This window comes from Macrobrachium rosenbergii, chromosome 31, assembly GCF_040412425.1.
Source record: "Macrobrachium rosenbergii isolate ZJJX-2024 chromosome 31, ASM4041242v1, whole genome shotgun sequence".
Classification (NCBI taxonomy): Eukaryota; Metazoa; Arthropoda; class Malacostraca; order Decapoda; family Palaemonidae; genus Macrobrachium; species Macrobrachium rosenbergii.
Window position 1 is genome coordinate 4,712,332 of NC_089771.1, and position 6,562 is coordinate 4,718,893.

The window sequence follows — 6,562 nt, forward strand, 5'->3', positions numbered from 1 at the left end:
GTGTTTCTCGTTTTAATGTTCGTTCTTTAAGCTTGTTTTATTCATGTTCTATTCACGTATTGTAGCATGAAATGAAACAATAGTTGTGCATCCTATATTTTTTTTGTAAATCATATGATTTAGAGGTCGAGTAATGTTGATGCCCAACGATTAACTGTAAATAATGTTTGTGTTGTCTAGTTATCGCGATGGTTAATGTTAAGGTTTGCTGTGTGGTAGTTTGCTGGTTCGAGTCTACGCTCGGCCATATGAATTGTTTGCTTGGTGTTGGGTTGTTTTAGCTAATTTATGCATAATTCTCGGTCACGTGAACTTTTTGGTAATCGGCAGTGTCTTCCTGTAAACAAATGAGGAAACTTATCAGTTTTAAAAGAGATTTCATACAGAACGGATATAACGAATATAACGAAAGTTTTGTATTTACTGAGGACTATTTGGACCGTTTGTTATAGGAACACAATTGTAAGTAAACGCCTATTATACTGTTTTAGAATAGCGGATTCATCCTTTCCCAATTGTAAGCCTACATGGTATATAACGTATGCCTTTATATGAGCCTTGATTATATTGACTTTGTGTATTAGCTTTTTGTAATTAGCCGTTATACATGCATAATTTACTTAATTAAGCTTTGCATATTGTTTCTATCAGTCTTAGTTATTTAACTTAATAATTTTGTATAAATTAGCATATTATTCATACGTTGATTTCTTTTTCGTTTATCCATAGTAATTGAACCACATCACATCACTTCAAGTTACGCTACATACGTCAAGTCTACATGTATAAACGTCTAACAATATAACCATATCGATGTTAACGTCATGGATCTAATAAAGAACTATATGTGCGTATCAAAATTGTGTTTCTCCATCATTCACGTTAAGCAATAGAAGAATAGTGCATTAACAATTTTCATTCACCTTTATGCCCAATCTCTCCCTAAATTCCCGTCTACTTTCCTTTGATGAGTAATTACACTCTGAAGAATTTTTTAATTTTTGGTTCTCTACTACAGCTAAATCCACTTTTGCTATTTTTGATAGTTTTTCAATTACTATATCAGTGTCTAGCCAGTTAGCGACACTTATATACTCTACACCCCATTCACACACAGTAAATCCTGGTATCACCTTCAATCCTGGCTGTAACCCATTTATTTCTTCATTCTCAATGTCTTCTATCGCTATATATTCTTTAGGTACATTCTTTAGTTTCTCTACAAAAAAATTTGACCATTTTCTTACTCAATTTTGGCACCCTCCTATTCTGCTGGTCGAAACATACCGCATACCCTAAATCCTCTGATAACCATAACCTTAAATTATGCTCAACCATTCGCATACAGCAATCCAAACTGCTCTCCATTTCACTAAATTCACCAGTTTGCTTACGTTCTGAACCCAAAACTCTATTTACACCCCATTTCTCAAAGACAGTTGTTAGAACATTCATACCTAACAAACAGTCTTGTTTAGTTGTTTTTCCTAAAAATCCGAAGTTCCGTCTTCAGATTCCTTTATATAAAACACCCAGTTTTTAATCACTAATCCATTGACGCAAATGTCAGTAACAACGTGCCCAACAATACCTATTTCATTTCCATTCATATCGAATATAGTTGTAACATCTTTCCTTAACTCGACCAGTTGTTTCAGATGTTTTTCAAACCAATTTCTTGACAGCAGACTGGAATTCGCACCCGAATCAACAAGCCCAACAACGCTTTTTCCCACTATCTCTACTTCTAGTTTTAAAGTCTCACCTCTCCATTTAATGTACGAGACATTACTTTATGTATCAATATGTCCTGGGCTTTTGGGCTGTACAGTACAACTCCCAATGGGAGTTTCTTCACGTTCTACATTTTGAACAAAACTTGCAACAGTGTTACCAACAAGCCGGACGTTCTTTTCTTTAACGCCCGGCCCTACGTGTTTCCCTGCTTTGAACCAGTTCCTTCGTTTTCTAATGCCCTTATCACCTCGTATTTGCCATTACCGTCTCTCTCGTTTATTGGCTTATTATTTCTCCTGAACCAACATCTACTTGCAATATGCCCAACTTTCCCACAGAGCCAACATACATTCGACGTTGTTACTTCTTCCCCTTGATGTAAAATTCGACCTTCATCCCTCTCACCTCCACCAACGTTACTTGTATTACCACCTTTACTTAATTTGATAGTTCATGTATAATCGTACTGGTTGCTAATTCCACAATTCTGAGATATATGCCCCGATTCCCCACATTTCCAGCATTTTCCCTTAAAGGTATTCTGAAAAACTTTATTCCTATTGATCACCTTTTTGTTATACAACGGTTCCTCATTCAACTTCTCTAAATTTATTTTCAACCGATTTCGTGCAAATCTCGCAGCTTCCTCTAGGTCGAGAATTCGTCCTTCATCCATTCTTTGTTTTAATTCGCAGCCAACTATGCGATCTCCGAGTCCTCTAGTAAAAATTGCACACTTACTTTTTTCCCTTTCACCTGCATGCATTTTATCTTGCTTCAGATCTTCATCTAATTCGTTTATCCTATCAGCAAATGCCCATACATCTTCATCTATCCCCTGCTTAGCGCTCCACAATTCCCTACGCTTTTCAAATTCATCAGGTTCATGGGCATAGGCGTCTATTAACTTCCTCTCCAGTTCAACGAGACTGCACGGTTTTGACATCTGAATTCTCGTTAAAGCAGCTTCAGCTAAATTATCCATTGCAAACAGCACCGCCTTTTCACCTGTCAGACCTAACTGTTCAGCACACTATCTTGTCGTCTTTACCCAATTCTTTATTGTATGTCTGTTGCAATTCCGACCTGATAATATGCTCAGTTTAGGAACCTCACGAAAAATCTGGACACGAATCTCCTCATGTTCCTCATTAATATTACCATTCCTTTCCGATAACCTACAATCTTTATTCCTAATCTTCTCATACTGATTCCTTAATCTCTCAACATCTTCTTCCAACACCCGAAATTTTTCCCTCAAAGTGGAATCAACATCATACAATGCCTCGGTAACTTTTTCTTCATCAAGTGATTCGGCCACTTTCCCATTCCTCCTACCTACAATCTTAATAACATAATCCAGTCTATATTCCTGTTTTTTTAGCATCTGATGCAACTTGTCTTGGTTACTCTTTAAAACCGTAATCAGTTCACTTATCCGACCTGTTACCATGACTTTTTCTTCCTGCATACTATCGCATAATCTGTAAACACTCTCTATTTCCCGCTGGTTATCTATGACCCTCTCTTCCAACTTATTCATTCTTTGCAATAAGAACTGATTATTATTTGCTTTTACACGAGATGTTTTAGTCATATCTGCTATTTCCCCTGCATCAGAAAGTCCACTGTCCAAATCTTCTCTATGTACCTCAGCTCGAATTGCACCTTTCTTTAACCCTTTCCCTAAATTGCCATTGAACTGAAACTGTGGCCTATCGTTCTTCTTCCCTGTCGCATAACTAAGCACTTCAAGACTTTCGTCATCCCATGACTCCCTTTCACTTAAATCCAACCAATAACAATGTTTTTTCACACCAATTTTTCCCGTTGCAGTCAAAATTCACCAGAATAGTACCAAAGAGGCCTACCTTCCAGTCAGTGAGTTGCATACTTCCCAATTCTTCTGGCCTCTTCGGATGATGTCCTTGTAGATTGTCCTGCTCTTTTCAATCTTCTGAATAGTGAATCTTCCACTCCGGCTGGGCCCTCCGAGGTTGTGTTCTTCCAGAGCATCCGTGGTGTTTTCAGTCTCTGCTACCAAATGCTGCGCTTGAGGGCAATCAACAATCTCTTTTCCATATGCTTTTATTCAACCGAAACACAACCCTGAGAATAGATATTTACATAAATTAACAATTCGTACAAATATTTGTAAAATTTCATTTCGTTTTTATGCAATCACTCAGTAAGCCGGATGAATTGACAAGGCACTTGTTGCATTACATTTTCTTCGGCTCACCTTCAGCTGTTTACAGATCGTCCAGTCTGCTGTGCTATTTAGGAAAATGTCAGTAAAACTGTATAAATGTGACCAAGTGCTGTTAAAAGCCAAGTGCCCGTAAAGAAATTATACAGTTAACTACCATAAGTAAATGGCTGGGATATAAGTAGCTGTTAACTATATACAATTTAATAAGCGATTTTCTTAACTGTAGCACCTCTTAGGCACCTCTGCGATCTTGACTGCTCATACGCTACACATATATATATATATATATATATATATATATATATATATATATATATATATATATATATATATATATATATATATATATATATATATATATATATATATATATATATATATATATATATATATATATATATATATATATATATATATATATATACATACATTGTGTCTGTGTATGTCTTGAGTGATAGATTACTGAATATACTTGAAGGATCTTTATTTCTAATACAAAATCACAGACAAAAGGCATGTGCTTTCATAGGAATAGTATCCATAATGCATACTAATAATGTAATGATGAAAAAAAAAAAAGAACAACACGACCGCGTGGACGACATCACACCTGGACAACGCACCCGTGGAATAAACCATAGGTCAAGCAAGGTCAGGAAGGCAGGGCGATGCCACCCGTGAGATTGAGGATAATGATATAGTATTGACATAGTTCGTAGAATTGGATCGGCTCGCAAATGGCATACCTGCATCCCTATTCATTTCATGAAGTTTGTTATTAGATACTAAGAAAATTCTCGTGGGTAATTCGTATATACTTAGAAATAGAACAGAAATCTTCTCATATACAAGTTCCTCGAAATAAACAATACACGTTTGTTGCCTTCTAAAGGATTGTTTTCATAAGGTTTTGTGACCCTTACAGGACTAGAATGACAATTGTCATGCACTGCTACGTACAGTAGATGCACTGTAGGCTCTGTGCCTCACATTGTTATTTCGTACTTTCTGTTCATGCACGTGTTCATAGTGTTCTTATAACAATAGGTATTATCAATTTTACTCAAGTCTATTTTAGAGAATTATTAAAAGAATAACATTATTTAGTGGCTATCATACATTAAACTGCATTATTCTTTGTTTATTTCGCATATAGTTTTCGTTTAGGGAAGGATTCAAATTCTCGTAATCGTTTCTGTATATTTATTTGTTAGATACTTTACTACATCTATGAAAAATATGCACAGTAGCACATTTATAGACATTATTTCATTATAGTTATTCACATGTACTGTAATGTATACAGGAATAGATAATTTCCGATATACAATTCTTTCGTAATCGTCTGAAATAAACAAATATATTCTCTCTCTCTCTCTCTCTCTCTCTCTCTCTCTCTCTCTCTCTCTCTCTCTCTCTCTCTCTCTCTCTCTCTCTGTCTTCCTAACCAATGCAAAGTTCGAATATAATGATTTAGAAATCGGTAATTGTGTGAAATTCTTTAAAACATGGAACTAAACATAAAGGCACTTACAGTCAGGGCACCAGTAGCGCGTATCTTTGCGCTTAGCCGGTCGTTTAGTTGTGTGCTTGCAAACATAACAAGCACGTTGTGCTGACTCTTTTTTTATTTTTATTTTATTTTTTTTTTTAAGTTGCTGGCAAAAACTCTATGAAATGTAATGCTCCGACTCTTATAGGGTTTCTCTCAATCGATCGGCGTCCTCCTCTACCAATATTTGTTCTTTCACTCGCAAATTTAGGGAGCATCTGTCTGATGACAGTCAACCGGAAGCTTTTCAGTCGAGGTTTATTGCCTGTTTTTACCAGGTACATGTTATTATATGCATCAAGTAAGCATACAACAAGGAGGTGAAAGAAGAGTTTCCTGTACCACTTCACGTTTTCCTTACAGTCTGAGCAATACCAATTTGCATATCACTCTTGTCTACCATTCTCATGTTGATATTGCAATCGGCTACTGCTGCAGATTTGAGTTTAGCCTCGTTAGTCACATGATGTTTTCTGCCACTGTCAACCATTTCGTTTGAATTAATCGTGTGCACATTATCACATAAATTTTATCGTGCCATTTCACACAAAGTACATCATTCGACATAAAACTTTGCTGTTCACATTTTTGAAGTTTTCCTTGAAATTTTGGCATCGAAACGCAGTTGAATCTCTCAGTGCCGCAACTTCCGGTGCCATTTTCTTTGTATACCAGTTGTCTGTAAATAATGTATGTCCGTTATTCAAGTAATCAGACATCATTGTTTTAACACCACCAGAAACACCAAGCGTACGGTCAGATTGAATATCAGTTCCTTTACCAGTATAAGCAGTGAGGCCCAAAATGTATCCTGTTTCACAACAACAAACAATAAACAATTTGATTCCGAAGCGATGTCTCTTTGTTCGAATATACTGTTTGAAGCTCAGACGTCCCTCATATAGAAGTAAAGATTCGTCGATAACCAAGTTTCTAAAAGACTTGAAGAATACCTTGAACTTTCTTGTCAAGTCACTGAGAACAGAGCGTATCAAGGAAATGTTATCTTCTTTGTCTCGGGCGTCGTCATTAGCAAAGTGAAGGAAGGGTTCGGAGTAGCA